Consider the following 16,891-nt stretch of genomic DNA (forward strand, 5'->3'; position numbering starts at 1 on the left):
AGGAGGCCACATTGGGAGCACGGATACAATAGATGACCCCGGCAGACTCACAGAGCAAGTGTTGCCTCCTCTGAAAGGACTGTTTGGGGTCTTGAATGGAGGTAAGGGAGAAGGTGAATGGGTAAGTTTAGCATTTCTGTCACTTGCAGGGATAAGTGCCAGGAGGGAGATTAGTGGAGAGCGATGGATAGACAAGGAAATCAAGGAGGGAGCGATTTCTGTGGAAAGTGGAGAGTGAGAGGGGGGTGGAGGTAAAGATGCATTTGGTGGCAGTATCCTGTTGAAAATAGCGGACGTTGCAGAGAATGATGTGTTGGATGCGGAGGCGCATGGGGTGGAAGCTGAGGATAAGAGCAACTCTATCCCTGTTAAGGCGCAGAAAGATGGAGTAAGCTTGGATGTCCAGGAAATGCAGGAGATACGGATAAAGACAGCATCTACACCAAACACATCCTTCTCTGCGACTTGCGCCATCTTCAACGGGAAGCCCTGTTCTTTGAAGGAGGAGGACGTTTCCGGATGTTCTGGAAAGGAAAGCCCCATTCTGGGAACAGATGCAGCGGAGGTGAGAACACTGAGGAAAGAGAATGGCATTTTACAGGAGGCGGGGTGGGAAGAGTAATCAAGATAGCTGTGGGAATCAGTAAGTTTATTAAATATGTCGGTATTCAGTTTAACTCTAGAGATAGAGAGAGAGATTAAGGAAGAAGAGCGAGGTGTCAGAAATGGATCAAGTGAATTTAAAGGTAGGGAGGAAGTTGGAGGCAAAGTTAATGGAATTGATGAGCTCAACATGAAGCAGCACAATGTATGTCAATGTAGTCCAGGAACGGCTAAAGTGCAAAAGTGACCTGAGACTCAGTAGTTATTGAATTAACTTTATTTCTTACATCCTCCACATACTTGAGTAAAAATCTTTGTTACGTCTCTGTCTAAATGTGCAATGTGCAATTTATAGTAATTTGTAATAAATAGTATGTACAACAGGGCCGTCAATATATCGTAGAAATACAATTATATCAGTGTGAATTAATCAGTCTGATGGCCTGGTGGAAGAAGCTGTCATGGAATCAGCCTGTTGGTCCTGGCTTTTAGCTGCGGTACCGTTTCCCAGATGGTAGCAGCTGGAACAGTTTGTGGTTGGGGTGACTCGGGTCCCCAATGATCCTTTGGGCCCTTTTTTCGCACCTGTCTTTGTAAGTGTCCTGTGATTGAGGAAAGTACAGTTCCCATATCAGGCAGTGATGCAGCCAGTCAGGATGCTCTGAATTATGCCCCTGTAGAAAGTTCTTAGGATTTGGGAGCCCATACCAAACTTCCTCAACCGTCTGAGGTGAAAGAGGTGCTGTTGTGCTTTTTTCACCATATAGTTGGTACGTACAGACCACGTGAGATCCTCAATGATGTGTATGCCGAGAAACTTAAAGCTGTTCACCCTCTGAACCCCAGATCCATTGAAGTCATTAGAGGTTAGCCTGTCGCCATTCCTCCTGTAGCCCACAACCATCTCCCTTGTTTTTGTGACAGGAGGGGTATGGAGAGGAAATTCTGTGGCTGCAAAAAAGATGGCAGGATTGTCTGTTACTTCCCAGGTGCTAGGGTCAAGAATGTCACAGATTGGCTGCGGAAGATTCTCAAGAGGGAGAGTGAGCAGCTCGAGTTTGTGGTGCAAATTGGCACCTATGACATTAATAGAGAAGGAGAAGAGGTCCTGCACCGTGAGTATAGGGAGTTAGGAAAGAGGCTGAGGAACAGGACTATCTCTGGATTACTCTCAGTGCCATGCGCCAGTCAGGGCAGGAATAGGATGACAGTACAGATGAATGAGTGGCTGAGCATCTGGTGCTCAGCTAGATTTTAGATTTCTCGATCATTGGGACCTCTTTTGGGGAAGGTATGACCTGTACAAGAAGGACAGGTTGTACCTGAATTCAGGGGGTGGGCCAATATCATTGTGGACAGGTTTGCCAGAGTTGTTGGGGAGGATTTAAACTAATTTGGCAGGGATATGGGAACTGGAGTGATCAGGCTGAAGATAGGGCAGTTGGGATACAAGTCGATGTAGTGTGAACTGAGGCTGTCAGGAAGGGCAGGCAGATGATGGGGCAAAATTGCAGCCAGTGGGATGAGTTAAAGTGTAACATGGGGGTAGAATTGAAAAGGGTAATGAATACAGGACTGAAGGTGTTATATTTGAATGCACGCAATATATGGAAAAAGGTAAATGATCTTGTAGCATGGTAAGACATTGGCAAGTATTGGCATTGTGGGCATCTCTAAGTCATGGCTGAAAGAAGATCATAGCTCGGAGCTTATCATCCAAAGGATACACGTTATAGCGAAAGGCCAGGTAGGTAGGCAGAGGGGTTCGGGAGGTTCTGTTGGTAAAAAAAAAATGAATTCAAATCCCTAGAAAGAGATAACGGGATCGGAAGATGCAGAATCCTTTTAGGTAGAGTTAATAAACTGCAAAGGTAAAAGGCACTGATTTAAATTATATACAGACCTCTGAACAGTAGCTAGGATGTAGAATATAAATTACAACGGGAGATTAAAAAAGGCATGTAAAAAGTTCAGTGTCATGATAGTCATGGGGAATTTCAATACGCAGGTAGATTGGGAAAATCTGGTTGGTGCTGGATTCCACGGGATGGAATTTGCAGTATGCCTACAAGATGCTTTTTTTTTACAGCAACTTATGGTTGAGTCCACTAGGGAATCAGCTATTCTGGGTTGGGTACTGTGTAATGAAGCAGATTTGCCTAGGGATCTTGAGTTAAAAGAACCCTTAGGAGGGAGTGATTAGATTAGATTAGATTCAACTTTATTGTCATTGTGCCGAGTACAGATACAAAGCCAATGAAATGCAGTTAGCATCTGACCAGAAATGCAAAGAATAGTGTTATTTACAAAATAACTGCGAATAATAAAAAGTAAGTACTACAGAACACAAATATAAAAGTACTGAGACAGTACAATATGGGTGCAATACTGCTTAGCGCTGTATGATAGAATTCCCCTTGCAGTTTGAGAGGGAGAAGCTAAGGGAGAAGCTAAAGTCGGATATATCAGTATTTTGGTGGAGTAAATAAAGTTACAGAGGCATGGGAGAAGAGATGGCCAAAGTTGATTGGAAGGGGGCGTCAGCAGGGATGACAGCAGAACAGCAGTGGCTGGACTTTCTGAGGGCAATTCAGAATGTGCAGGATAGATACATCCCAAAGATGAAGTATTCTAAAGAGAAGATGAGGCAACCATGGCTGACAAAGGAAGTCAACAACAGTGTAAAAGGAAAAGTGAGGGCATGTAACCTGGCAAAAATAGTGGGGTTAGAGGACTGGTATGCTTTTAAAAAACAACAGAAGTCAACTAAAAAATCCATAAAGAGAGAAGAGATGGAATAGGAAGGTAAGCGAGACATTAATATAATAGAGGATACCAAATGATTTTTCACATATATAGAGGTAAGAGTGGGTATCAGACCGCTAGAAAATGATGCTGAAGAGGGACAAAGAAACAGCAGATGAACTTATGTGTTTTGAATCAGTCTTCACTGTGGAAGACATGAGCGCTATGCCAGAAATTCGAGAATATCAGGGGGTAGAGGTGAGTATAGTTGCTATTATTAAGGACAAGGTGCTTAGGAATCTGAAAGGTCTGAAGGTAGGTAAGTCACCTGGGCCGGATGGACTACAGCCCAGATTTCTGAAAGAGGTAGCTGAAGAGATTGTGGAGGCATTAGTAATATGATCTTTCAAGAATCATTGGATTCTGGAATGCTCCAAGCACTGGCACTCCACTCCTTAAGAAGAGAGGGATGCAGAAGAAAACAAATTATTGGCCAGTTAGCTTAACTTTAGTAGCTGGGCGGATGTTGGAGTCCATTATTAAGTTTGAGGTTTTAGGGTATTTGTCAAAGGTTTTAGGCCTTTGACAAGGTGCCACAAGATAAGAGCCATTGGTGTTACAGGAAAGGTACTCACATGTATAGAAGATGGGCTGATTGGCAAGAGGCAAGTAGTGGGACTAAAGGGAACCTTTTTTGGTTGATTGCTAATGATTAGTGGTGTTCTGCAGGGGTTAATGTTGGGACCACTGCTTTTAATGTTATAGGTCAGTTATTTCAATGACAGGATTGATAGCTTTGTGGCCAAGTTTGTGGACGATATAAAGATAGGTGGAAGGGCAGGTAGTGTTAAGGAAGTAGTGAATTTGCAGAAGGACTTAGATTGGGAGAACGGGTGAAGAAATGGCAGATGGTATATAGTGTAGGGGAGTTATAGTCATGCACTTTGGTAGGAGGAGTAAAGGTGTAGACTATTTTCTAAACGGGGAGAAAATTCGAAAATCAGAGATGCAAAGGAATTTGGGGGTCCTTGTGCAGGATTCCTTTAAAGGTTACCATGTAGATTGAGTCAATGGTGAGGAAAGTAAATGTATTTTTTGCATTCATTTCGAAGGGACTAGTTTATAAAAGTCAAGGTTGCAATGCCGTGCCTTTGTAAGGCATTGGTCAGACCACACATGGAATATTGTGAGTAGTTTTAGGCCGCTCATCAAAGAAAAGATGTGCTGGCATTGGAGAGGGTCCAGAAGAGATTCACAAGAATGATTCTGGGAACGAAAGAGTTAATGTGTGAGGAGCATTTGATGGCTCTGGGCCTGTACTCACTGGAGTTTAGAAGAATGAGTAGGGATCTTTTTGAAACTTGGTTAATATTGAAATGTCTAGGTAGAGCATTGATGCGTGGCCAAGTGGTTAAGGCGTCGGTCTAGTGATCTGAGGGTTGCTAGTTCAAGCCTCAGCTGAGGCAGTGTGTTGTGTCCTTGAGCAAGGCACTTAACCACACATTGCTCTGTGACAACACCGGTGCCAAGCTGTATCGACCCTAGTGCCCTTCCCTTGGACAACATTGGTGGCGTGGAGAGGGGAGACTTGCAACATAGGCAATTGTCTTCCATACAACCTTGCCTGGGCCTGTGCCCTGGAAACCTACCAAGGTGCAAATCCATGGTCTCACGAGACTAACGTCTGCCTAGATAGACTGGATGTGGAGAGGATGTTTCCTATAGTGGGTGAGATCAAGGACTGGAGGGTGCAGCCTAAGAATAGAGGGACATCTGTTTAGAAAGTTCAAAATTCAAAGTACATTTATTATACATTGTACAATCTTGAGATTTGTCTCCTAACAGGCAGCCACAAAACAAAGAAATCCAAAGGAACCTACTTAATAAAAAGGCCGTCAAACACCCAGTGTGCAGAGAAAAAATAACATATCATACAAATAATAAATGCAAGGAAATACTGTTCTGAACAGAGGTGAGAAGGGATTTCTTTAGCCAGTGGGTAGTGAATCTGTGGAATTCATTGCCACGGACAGCTGTGGAGGCCAAATCATTGAGTGTGTTTAAAGCAGAAGTTGATAGGTTCTTGTTTGGTTTGGGTGTCAAAGGTTACGGAGAGAAGGCAGAAGAATGGGTTGAAAGGGATAAAATAATTCAGCTGTGATGCAATGGCAGAGTAGACTCAATGGGCCGAATGGCCTAATCCTGCTCCTGTATCTTATGGACAGAAGTCTTCCACAAATCTGCATGTACTGTACAATCTGTAGCCCACCCTCTCCCAAGTCAAATAAGGAAAAGTGTGTTTGAGGCTGAAACCTCACAGTGTGCACTTAATTCATAGTTGATGAGGAATCGTGATCCCTGTCCTTTTGTACTGTTCAGTCCATCTGCAAACTACAGTCAGCATATAAAATCAGTGGAAAATAACACGGATCCCTCTACAAGATCCTTTGAATTCCACTAGCAGAATCAGCAAACCCAGGTATCAGCTTCCTCAGCATCAAAGCTCAGAATGTTCTCAGTTGAGTCTGGTGGCTGAGTCATTGTCCATGTGTCTGACTCTGAGCTTTGACACAGTTCTCAACACTCTGAGCTTTGTCACAGGAAAAGATTTGTGGGACCACATAGGATATTCTCAGAGACTCCTTGAGAGAATGTAACATCCTGTAATTTCACTGGAATCCTTGGCCTGTGTCAATCCAAATCACGAAGAAACAACTAAGGAAAATATTGAGCTCCTCAAATCTCCATGGCAAGAGGATTCAGAGGCCAAATACATACAGCAGAAGGTGCTTATAATCCATCCTGTCAAGCACCATCTACCCCAGCTCTGGCAGAAGACTGCATCCCACACAGAACTTTTTAGCTGCCCTTAAACCCACAGTGCTGGAGTAGTATGTCGATTGACCCTAAGGTACGGGTGGTGACAAATAAGACAGCTCTATGTGTGATAACATAAATGAATATAGACAATAATCAGAATCAGGGACATTGTTAAAATAAAAATTCTCTTCCAGTAAGACTTAAACGGACTAATTAGCAGCACTTTACTTTAAAACAGAATGGTGGTAGAACATAGGAATGGTTATATTTTTAGTGTTTCTTTTTCCTTCGCTATCGAAGCATTGTAACTGAAGAAGCAATTGTGTTTTCTGTCTTTTTTATTCTTAGCATAGGTCACCTTCACAAGTAAGAGCAGGCAAACTGATATTGATTACAGAAGAGGTTTTTTGTTGGGTACTTCACAAATTATTGAGTGACAAATATTATTGAATTTGACTCATGGAAGTAAGAAGACAGCTGAAGCAGAAGAGAGCTTGCACTAGCATCAGAGTCATTTCCCGACAGCCTGAGAGCAGAGCTCTGAGATGGATACTGAGCTGTTTGCTAGCCCTCGGAGATTAGCTGTGCAGCCTTCCTTGCAAATTCCCAAGGCTGTCAGCAGAACCAATTAGATTTTCAACCAGCAGACAAGGAGGGTGGCACTCAGGGACCTTTTTGCTTTAGGTCGTAGGCTTTTCTAACTGCAGTAAGATGACATTGATGATGACACATTGAGCATCGGTTGGTTTTTAAGACAAGTTAAATTAGCAGTCTTGAAATGATTCCAACTGTCTCCTGACTTCTCACTGTTGCCATATTCAGTAGATCCTGTCAGAAGCAGCTTGATGACTTAATAGTCTTTCTTGAGTGGATTTGAGCACTTTGCCTATGTGTTTACGTGTGGTTGTCACGTTTAAAATATTCATATGAAGGCTTGAAATATTCATTTGAAGGCTGCTGCTTGCTGAATTTTGCAATAAAGCTCTCACTGCTTTACATGCTGTTTTGCTGCCCTAAGCGGTAATTCTTTGATGCTGGTCTAAATTACATTTCAGAATAACATAGCTTTACAGTGGAGTGAGGCAGAGACTTTTACTTCCAAATCTGTGCAGACAGATTTCAGATCATCATCAAAGTGGGCCTGAAATGAAAACATATAGGGTTTGTTACATAAACTGTTTTTCAGAACTAGCACAAGGCAATTTGCTATTTCGTATTGTGGTCAAAGCAGTTATGTTAGAAAATCCACAGGGGAAAATTTTCAGAATATTACACTTGTATGCTCAAGCCAGAAAATTACCAGTTCCCGTTCCAGGTGTTACTAAAAGCTCAGCACTGAACTTAATGAAGTGATGTGATGCTGCTCATCACAATGCCACGCTGGGAAAAAAGAATGTTGCAATACAGAAAAGAATCACTCCTTTTGAAAGGAAGTTAGTGGGGTGATTTTGTTGTATATTGTTAGGTATCACCTGATTCTGGAAATGCTTTGAAGCCACACTCTAAATCTTGTCTCTTAAATAAACTCAGGATCTTGGAAATCTCATGAAAAAATTTTGGAAATTTTGAGTAAATAGAGGATTGGTTTCTTTGAAAGTATTTTGATTTGTTTCCTTCTATTATTCTTACCCACTTTCTAAACTCTTCATGGTCTCCCTCCCTGAGGACTGTATTCTGTGCTCTATAAGTAACTAGCAGCCTCTACAGGTAGAATGCAGGATCTGCAGCAATGTTTTCCCGATTTTCTTCGAGAAAAGGATAAATCTCGTGTGTTTTTCAGGAACTTATTTACAGAAGGCAGTGTCACACAGTCCTCTTTAGATTTGACATCCTTTTGCTTATGGTGCTTGTGTTTGTGAATGAAACTGATAAGACAGCACAATCAAGAGACAGATACTGTACTGGGAAGCCATTAAATATTTTATGGAGCACTTTGAGATTTCTTATTGATTTTTGCATTTTGATTCAGTTCCAAATTGAGCTGTAAGCTTTCCAGTTTTGGTATTTTATATTTTGTTTTGTATATGGCCTCTTAGAAAGCTGGCAAAATGGAGCCAAGTTGTCTATTAAATGATAGTCACAGGTACTTCCATCAAGGACCCAGTCACAGTTGGGGCAATCTTTGAAGATTCCTCCCAGTGGGTGTTGATTGCAACCATCTCCCCTTGACAAGTTCACCTTTGTTCTTAGTGTGTGCGGCCTTGGGCACCTGGGCCGATGGTGGTGTTGACAGTGATGAAGGACCACATGTGTTATGGATATCTGAGATTTGCTAGACCTCTTGTGCTTTTTGATCCTAATTGTTCATATCTGGAAAGAGGAGGATTGTACCATGGATCCTCTGAGCTACCGTAATGGTAGCCATCCTCTAGAAAAGAGACAAGTCTGATTGTGGTAACTACAGAGTCATAGTCGTAGAACAATACAGCACGGAAGCTGGCCCTTTGGACCATCTAGAAAAAATTAAAGTAAACGTAGAAGTTATTATCAGAGTACATATATGTCACCACATACAACCCTGAGATTCTTTTTCTGCAGGCAAATATATAGAACATTAACTATAAACATCAGAATGGTTAACTGTAAACAAACTGTGGAAATGTAGATATATATAAATAGCAATAAATCACGAGCATGAAATAACAATGTAAGTGAGACCTTAAATGAGTGTAGCTATCCCCTTTTGTTCAAGAGCCTGGTAGTTGAGTGGTAGTAACTGTTCTTGAACCTGGTGGGGTGAGTCCTGAGACACTTGTGCCTTCTACCTGATGGCAGAAGTGAGAAAAGAGCACGGCCTGGGTGGTGAGGATCTTTGATAGTGGATGCTGAATTTCATGTAGTTGTGCTCAATAGTTGGGAGGGTTTTACCCGTGATGTACTGGGCCAAATACATTACCTTTTGTAGGACTGACTATTCAGAGGCATTGCTGTTCCCATACAAGGCCATAATGCAGCCAGTCAGCTCGTTTTCCGCCACACATCCGTAGAAGTTTGCCAAGGTTTTCTAAGACATGCCAAACCTCCGCAGACCCCTGAGGAAGTAGAGGTGCTGTGCCATTAATCTGCCTAGTCCCAATGACTTGCACCCAGATCATAGCCTTCCTTATCCCTCTGATCCATGTACCTATTCAAATTCCTCTTACATGTTGAAATCAACCCTGCATCCACCACAAGACTGGCAGCTCATTCCACAATCTCACCACCCTCTGAATGAAGAAGTTCCCTCTCGTGTCTCCCTTAAAGATTTCAGCTTTCACCCTTAACCCATGATTTCTAGTTGTAGTCTCACCCAACCTTTGTGGAAAGCCTGCTTGCGTTTAGCCTATCTGTACCCCTCATAATGTTCTCTATCAGTTCTCTCCCTCAATCTTCTACATTCCGGGGAATGAAGTCCTAATCTATTCAATCTTTCCCTATAACTCGGGTCCTCATGACCTAGCAACATCCTTGTAAATTTTCTCTGCACTCTTTCAATCTTATTCACATCTTCCTGTATGTAAGAGATGGGAGAATACACACAATACTCCAAATTTGGCCTCACAAATATCTTATACAATTTCAACATAACGTCCCAACTTCTGTCCGCAATACATTGATTTACGAAAGCCAAGGTGCCAAAAGCTTTCTTTGCAACACTATCTACCAGTGACGCTGCTTTAAAGGAATCATGGATGTGTATTCCCAGATTCCTCTGTTCTACAGCACTCCTCAGTGCCCTGGCGCTCACCGGTAAGACCTGCCTTGGTTGGTGCTTCCAAAGTACAACACCTCCCACCTGTCTGCATTAAATTCCATTTGCCATTTTTCCAGCTGGTTTAGATCCTGCTGCAAACTTTGATAGTCTTCCTTGCAATCCACTACACCACCGATCTTGGTGTCATCCGTGAATTTGCTAATCTAGTGTACGTTATCATCCAGATTGAAGATGTAGATGACAAGCCACAGTGGATCCAGCACTGATCCCTGTGGCACACCGCTAGTCTCAGGCCTCCAGTCAGGGAGGCAACCATCTACAACCACTCAGGCTTCTTCCCCAAAGCTAAGGTCTAATCCAATTTACCACCTCATTCAGAATGCCAAGTGACTGAACCTACTTGACCAACCTCCCATGTGGGACCTTGTTAAAGACCTTGCTAAAGTCCATGTAGACACTATTCACTGCCCTGTCTTCGTCAGATTTACTGGTAACTTCCTGGAAAATCTCTGCAAGATTGGTTAGACACGACTTATCTTGACTATCCTTAATCAGCCCTTGTCTATCCAAATACTTATACATTGTATACCTCATCTCTTAGAATACTTAACAATAACCACTACAGATGTTAGGCTCACTGGCCTATAATTTTCTGGGTTATTCTTAAACCCTTTTTTAAATAATGGAAAAACATTAGCTATCCTCCAATCCTCTGGCACATCACCCATAGCTAAGGATGTTTTAAATATCTCTGCAAGGGCCAGAGGGAACACATTGTCAGGTCCTGGGGATCTATCCATCCAAATTTGCCTCAAGACAGTAATCACCTCCTCGTATAGGGTTCTTGACCTTGCTGCTGCACTGCCTCACATCCATAGAGTCTGTGCCTGTCTCCCAAGTAAATACTGATGCAAAAAATCCATTTCAGATCTCCCTAATCTCTTTTGGCTCCACGCATAGATTACCACTTGGATCTTTCATAAAATCAGTTTTGTCCCTTGCTATCCTTTTGCTCTTGATATATATCTGTAGAAGCCCTTAGGATTCTCCTTCACCTTGTCTGCTTGAGCAATTTCATGCCTTCTTTTAGCTTTCCCACTCCCCCACCCGATTTCCTCCTTAAACATTCTCTTGCATTTCTTATACTCCTCAAGTACTTCCTTTGTACCTGCCTGTCTATTTCTGTTACGCACCTCCTTTTTCTAAACCTGGGCCAAAACATCTCTCGAAAACCAAGGTTCCCGAAACCTGTTATCCTTGCCTTTTGTTCTGATGGGAACATACAAACTCTGTACTCTCAAAATTTCACTTTTTCAGTCTTCCCATTCAGCAAGTACACCTTTGCCAGAAACTTATCCAAATCCACACGCCCAATCCTTTCTGATACCTCAAAATTTGCTTTTCCAATTTAGATTCTCAACCTGAGGATCAGATCTATCGTTCCCTGTAATTACATAGAAACTAACAGCATTATGATCACTAATGTAAAATATTCCCATACACAAACTTCTGTTACTTTCCCTGACTCATTCCCTAATAGGAGATCTAGTATCATATTCTACTGATTAAGGACACTGTCCTGAACACATTTGACAAACTTTCCTATCCAGCCCTTTTACAGTATGGGAGTCCAGTCAATATGCGGAAAGCTAAAATTACCTACGATCACAACCTTCTTGCAATAGTCTACGATTTCTCCACAAATTTGCCCTTCTAAATCTTGTGGACTGTTGGGTGTATACAGTATAATCCCATTAACATGGTCATACTTTTCTCATTCTCAGTTCTACCCATAAAACCTCACTAGACAAGCTCTCCAATCTGTCCTGATGAAGCACTGCCTTTTCCTTTAATCCCTCCCACTCTGTTATTGCTGCGGCATTCAAATCTGGTGACCAAGAAAGTTAGAAGAGGTCCAGGTACAATCTCTGGAAAGCCATCTCATGGGTGATGTGGCAATTCCAGGCTAAGTTTGATCAACAAAAGATGCTCGGCAGTTATGTCAGGCCTTGAATACTATCACCTTTTCTAAGGTTAAATCAAGTGACATAGGCAACAACATGGCTTCCCTTCCAGATAAGCTCAATGCTTTCTATGCTTGCTTTGACTGAAAAAACATGGAGGAACAGACATGAATTCCCACAGCTCCCTTCAGGAGGGCAGACCCACGAAAAGCATCCAGCCCAGACTGGGTACCTGGCCAAGTACTAAAGACCTGTGCTGATCAACTGGCTGGAGTGTTCAGTGAGATCTTTAACCTCTTGCTTCGGCAGTCTTGAAGTAAGCAGGCTTCAAAAACACATGGTATCCTGCCTCAGTAACTATCTTCCAGTATCACTTACTTCCACGGTGATGAAGTGCTTTGAGAGGTTGGTAATGAAAATTAAGCCGAATCGAAGCTGGTGACGAACTAGCATATAGTAAGAGATTGAAAATCTGGCTGAGTGGTGCCAGAACAACAACTTCTTACTCAATGTTAGCAAGACCAGGGAGCAGATTATTGACTTCAGGAGGAGTAAACCAGTTCCATGAGCCAGTTCCCATTGGAGGAGAGAGGGGGAGAGGGTCAGCAACTTTAAATTCCTCTGTATTATTATTTCAGAGGACCTATCCCGCACCCAGCACGCAAGTGCAATTACAAAAAATTACAATTAAAATAGCAGCAGCTCTACTTTCTTAGCAGTTTGAAAAGATTCGACATGACATCTAAAACTTTGACAGACTTCTATAGCCATGTGGTGGAGAGTATACTGACTGGCTGCATCACAGCCTGGTATGGAAATACCAATGTCCTTGAATGGAAAATCCTACAGAAAGTAGTGGATACGGCCCAGTCCATCACGGGTAAAGCCTTCTCCACCATTGAGCACATCTACATGAAATGATGTCACAGGAAACACACATCAAGGTTGCTGGTGAACGCAGCAGGCCAGGCAGCATCTCTAGGAAAAGGTGCAGTCGACGTTTCAGGCCGAGACCCTTCGTCAGGACTAACTGAAGGAAGAGTGAGTAAGGGATTTGAAAGTTGGAGGGGGAGGGGGAGATCTAAAATGATAGGAGAAGACAGGAGGGGGAGGGATAGAGCCAAGAGCTGGACAGGTGATAGGCAAAAGGGGATATGAGAGGATCATGGGACAGGAGGTCCGGGAAGAAAGACAAGGGGGTGTGGGACCCAGAGGATGGGCAAGAGGTATATTCAGAGGGAAAAAAAGGAAAGTGAGAGAAAGACTGTGTGCATAAAAATGAGTAACAGATGGGGTACGAGGGGGAGGTGGGGCCTTAGCGGAAGTTAGAGAAGTCGATGTTCATGCCATCAGGTTGGAGGCTACCCAGACAGAATATAAGGTGTTGTTCCTCCAACCTGAGTGTGGCTTCATCTTTACAGTAGAGGAGGCCGTGGATAGACATGTCAGAATGGGAATGGGATGTGGAATTAAAATGTGTGGCCACTGGGAGATCCTGCTTTCTCTGGCGGACAGAGCGTAGATGTTCAGCAAAGCGGTCTCCCAGTCTGCGTCGGGTCTCGCCAATATATAAAAGGCCACATCGGGAGCACCGGACGCAGTATATCACCCCAGTCGACTCACAGGTGAAGTGTTGCCTCACCTGGAAGGACTGTTTTGGGCCCAGAATGGTGGTAAGGGAGGAAGTGTAAGGGCATGTGTAGCACTTGTTCCGCTTACACGGATAAGTGCCAGGAGGGAGATCAGTGGGGAGGGATGGGGGGGACGAATGGACAAGGGAGTTGTGTAGGGAGCGATCCCTGCGGAATGCAGAGAGAGGTGGGGAGGGAAAGATGTGCTTAGTGGTGGGATCCCTTTGGAGGTGGCAGAAGTTACGGAGAATAATATGTTGGACCCGGAGGCTGGTGGGGTGGTAGGTGAGGACCAGGGGAACCCTATTCCTAGTGGGGTGGCGGGAGGATGGAGTGAGAGCAGATGTACGTGAAATGGGGGAGATGCGTTTAAGAGCAGAGTTGATAGTGGAGGAAGGGAAGCCCCTTTCTTTAAAAAAGGAAGACATCTCCCTCGTCCTAGAATGAAAAGCCTCATCCTGAGAGCAGATGCGGCAGAGACGGAGGAATTGCGAGAAGGGGATGGCGTTTTTGCAAGAGACAGGGTGAGAAGAGGAATAGTCCAGGTAGCTGTGAGAGTCAGTAGGCTTATAGTAGACATCAGTGGATAAGCTGTCTCCAGAGACAGAGACAGAAAGATCTAGAAAGGGGAGGGAGGTGTCGGAAATGGACCAGGTAAACTTGAGGGCAGGGTGAAAGTTGGAGGCAAAGTTAATAAAGTCAACGAGTTCTGCATGCATGCAGGAAGCAGCGCCAATGCAGTCGTCGATGTAGCGAAGGAAAAGTGGGGTACAGATACCAGGATAGGTACGGAACATAGATTGTTCCACAAACCCAACAAAAAGGCAGGCATAGCTAGGACCCATACGGGCCCATGCAGACTGGTGGTAGAGGGGAACTGATTAGGTCTGGATGGATGCCCAGTCCTTATATACTTCCATCCCCCATCAGGAAGGCTGGATGTCCAGTCCTTATATACTTCCATCCCCCATCAGGAAGGCTGGATGTCCAGTCCTTATATACTTCCATCCCCCATCAGGAAGGCTGGATGTCCAGTCCTTATATACTTCCATCCCCCATCAGGAAGGTCTCAAAGCTCTACGCTTCTTTTTGGATTCCAGACCTAATCAGTTCCCCTCTACCACCACTCTGCTCCGTCTAGCGGAATTAGTCCTTACTCTTAATAATTTCTCCTTTGGCTCCTCCCACTTCCTCCAAACTAAAGGTGTAGCTACTGTACGCATGACTTCCCTGCAATTTAAATCTAACTTGTTTTCTCACAGTATTTCAATTCCCATGAAAATCCTTCAATCAGTAAAATTAAGTTTTTCTGTTTCCACAAATGTTGCTGTCCTGCTGAATGTTTCCAGCATTTTTTATCTGTTTATAATCCTCAGGACAAAGGTTCATGTTGGGATTCTGGAAAATATGGATCAGTAGCAATATCAGGGATTCCACCTATTAGTGAGGGCAGACAATGATGAGCCCATGATCACCTTCATAGTACAATCGTAACCTTTGGCTGACTGAGGACAAGGGTGCTTGAGCATCACGATCACAACCTGTCACAAAATTCATGGTGTATCTGGCAGCAGTGATCCATGGCCTCCTATGCGATTCTGAAAAATACCAGATATAGTGGTTACCAAGATACTAGAAACAGAACATGTGGGGTGACACAGTAGCATTGCTTTTGCAGCATCTGCAACCCGCTGTCTGTAAGGAGTTTATATGTTCTCTCAGTAACTGCATGGGTTTCCTCTGGGTGCTCCGGTTTTCTCCCAAATTCCAAAGAAGTACAGGCTTTTGGGGTCAACATTTCTGTTCTGTTTTGTGTGTGGGTTGGGGGGGGGTGGATTTTGGGGATTGTTGATCAGGGTGCCAATCATTTTTGTGCAGGGGATGGTGTTTGATGTTTGTCTCTGAACAACTTTTATCTTCTTTCTTTATTTCATGGCTATCTGGAGAAGATGAATTTCAGGGTTGTATTTAGTCATAGTCATACTTTATTGATCCCGGGGGAAATGGGTTTTTGTTACAGTTGCACCATAAATAATTAAATAGTAATAAAACCATAAATAGTTAAGTAGTAATATGTAAATTATGCCAGGAAATAAGTCCAGGACCAGCCTATTGGCTCAGGTCCTGGAAGATGAATTTCAGGGTTGTATTTGCTTTGATAATAAATGAATCTTTAAACATTTTAGATTAGTAGGTCAATTAGTCACATGGGTGTAATTGGGTGTTACAGGCTCATTAGGCGAGAAGGACCTGCTACCATGCTTGTACCTCGAATTAAAATAACAATAGCACTATCTGCAGAATCCTTCAGATCTTTAGGAAGGATCAGCAAACCAAGACAGTGTCCTACCCCAGGCTAATACTGCCAAGACTGAGACAAAAACAGAAACTGCTGGCAAAACCCAACAGCTCGGACAGCATCTATGAAATGGGAAACCGTTCCACCAGACGCGTCCCTCTCCCACTTTGCTTCATGTGTAACTCCCTGGTTCACTCTTCCATCCTGCTACTGTTATGTGCAATTGGAATTTGCCTTGGCTTCATTTCTTGTACGTTTTGACTGATCTTTTCCCACAATGCTGGAGGCCAGTCTTGTTCGAATGTCTTTCATACTGCTGATAGTTTTGCCTGTATTAACCAAGTCAGACAGCTGGTAGTCAATAGAGGTGATAGCAGCTGGCAACAAACAACATTTTTACTTTGACGTTGTTATATCTGCAGCTTTGCAGGAAGCTATCTGCATGACGATCATAAAAATGGCTGCATTGAAAGCATTGAATATGAGTGTAGAATATGGCAAAAGATTTCTTATTCCCATGATTTTGATCATGACATCTATGTGTAGAGCGAGAGTAAATGGATAAGGTCTTAAGTGAAAGCTTCTTGACTGCATTTACCATGGAGAAAGGAATTCGGAAAAGAGATGAGGAGGTGCTGGCAGCACTCAGGCACATAAAGCTGGATAAATCCCCAGGGTTTGTCTAAGTGAATCCTAGAACACTGTGGGAAGTAAGGGAGCCCTAACAGATTTTTGTATCTTCTTTAGCAATGGTTGAAGTACCAGAAAACTGGAGTGTGGCCAAGGAGTATGGCCTTTATTTAGAAACATAGAAAATCTACAGGCCATTCAGCCCACAATGCTGTGCCGAGCATGTACTTACTTTAGAAATTACCTATGGTTACCCATAGCCCTCTATTTTTCTAAACTCCATGTACCTATCCAGGAGTCTCTTAAAAGACCCTGTCATATCTGCCTCCACCACCGTTGCCGGCAGCCCATTCCACGCTTTCACCACTTTCTGAGTAAAAAACTTACCCCTGACATCTCCTCTGTACCTACTTCCGAGTACCTTAAAACTGTGCCTTCTCGTGTTAGCCATTTCAGCCCTGGGGAATAGCCTCTGACTATCCACACGATCAATGCCTCTCATTAT

General features: G+C 43.3%; 1 protein-coding gene and 1 long non-coding RNA gene across 2 annotated transcripts in view; one reads left to right on the forward strand and one right to left on the reverse strand.

Annotated features, from left to right (window-relative positions):
* Positions 1-16,891, forward strand: part of camkmt (calmodulin-lysine N-methyltransferase) — a 368,560-nt gene that overhangs the window by 187,121 nt on the left and 164,548 nt on the right. The window lies entirely within an intron of this gene.
* The window catches only part of LOC134350081 (uncharacterized), a 32,192-nt gene continuing 21,536 nt past the window's right edge, over positions 6,236-16,891 (reverse strand). Inside the window, exons 3-4 of the long non-coding RNA XR_010018804.1 lie at positions 14,933-15,055; positions 6,236-7,309 (exon numbers count right to left, since the gene is read on the reverse strand). This is a non-coding gene — a long non-coding RNA (uncharacterized LOC134350081). The remainder of the gene's footprint in view (positions 7,310-14,932; positions 15,056-16,891) is intronic.

The sequence above is a fragment of the Mobula hypostoma genome, chromosome 8 (assembly GCF_963921235.1).
Source record: "Mobula hypostoma chromosome 8, sMobHyp1.1, whole genome shotgun sequence".
Classification (NCBI taxonomy): domain Eukaryota; kingdom Metazoa; phylum Chordata; class Chondrichthyes; order Myliobatiformes; family Myliobatidae; genus Mobula; species Mobula hypostoma.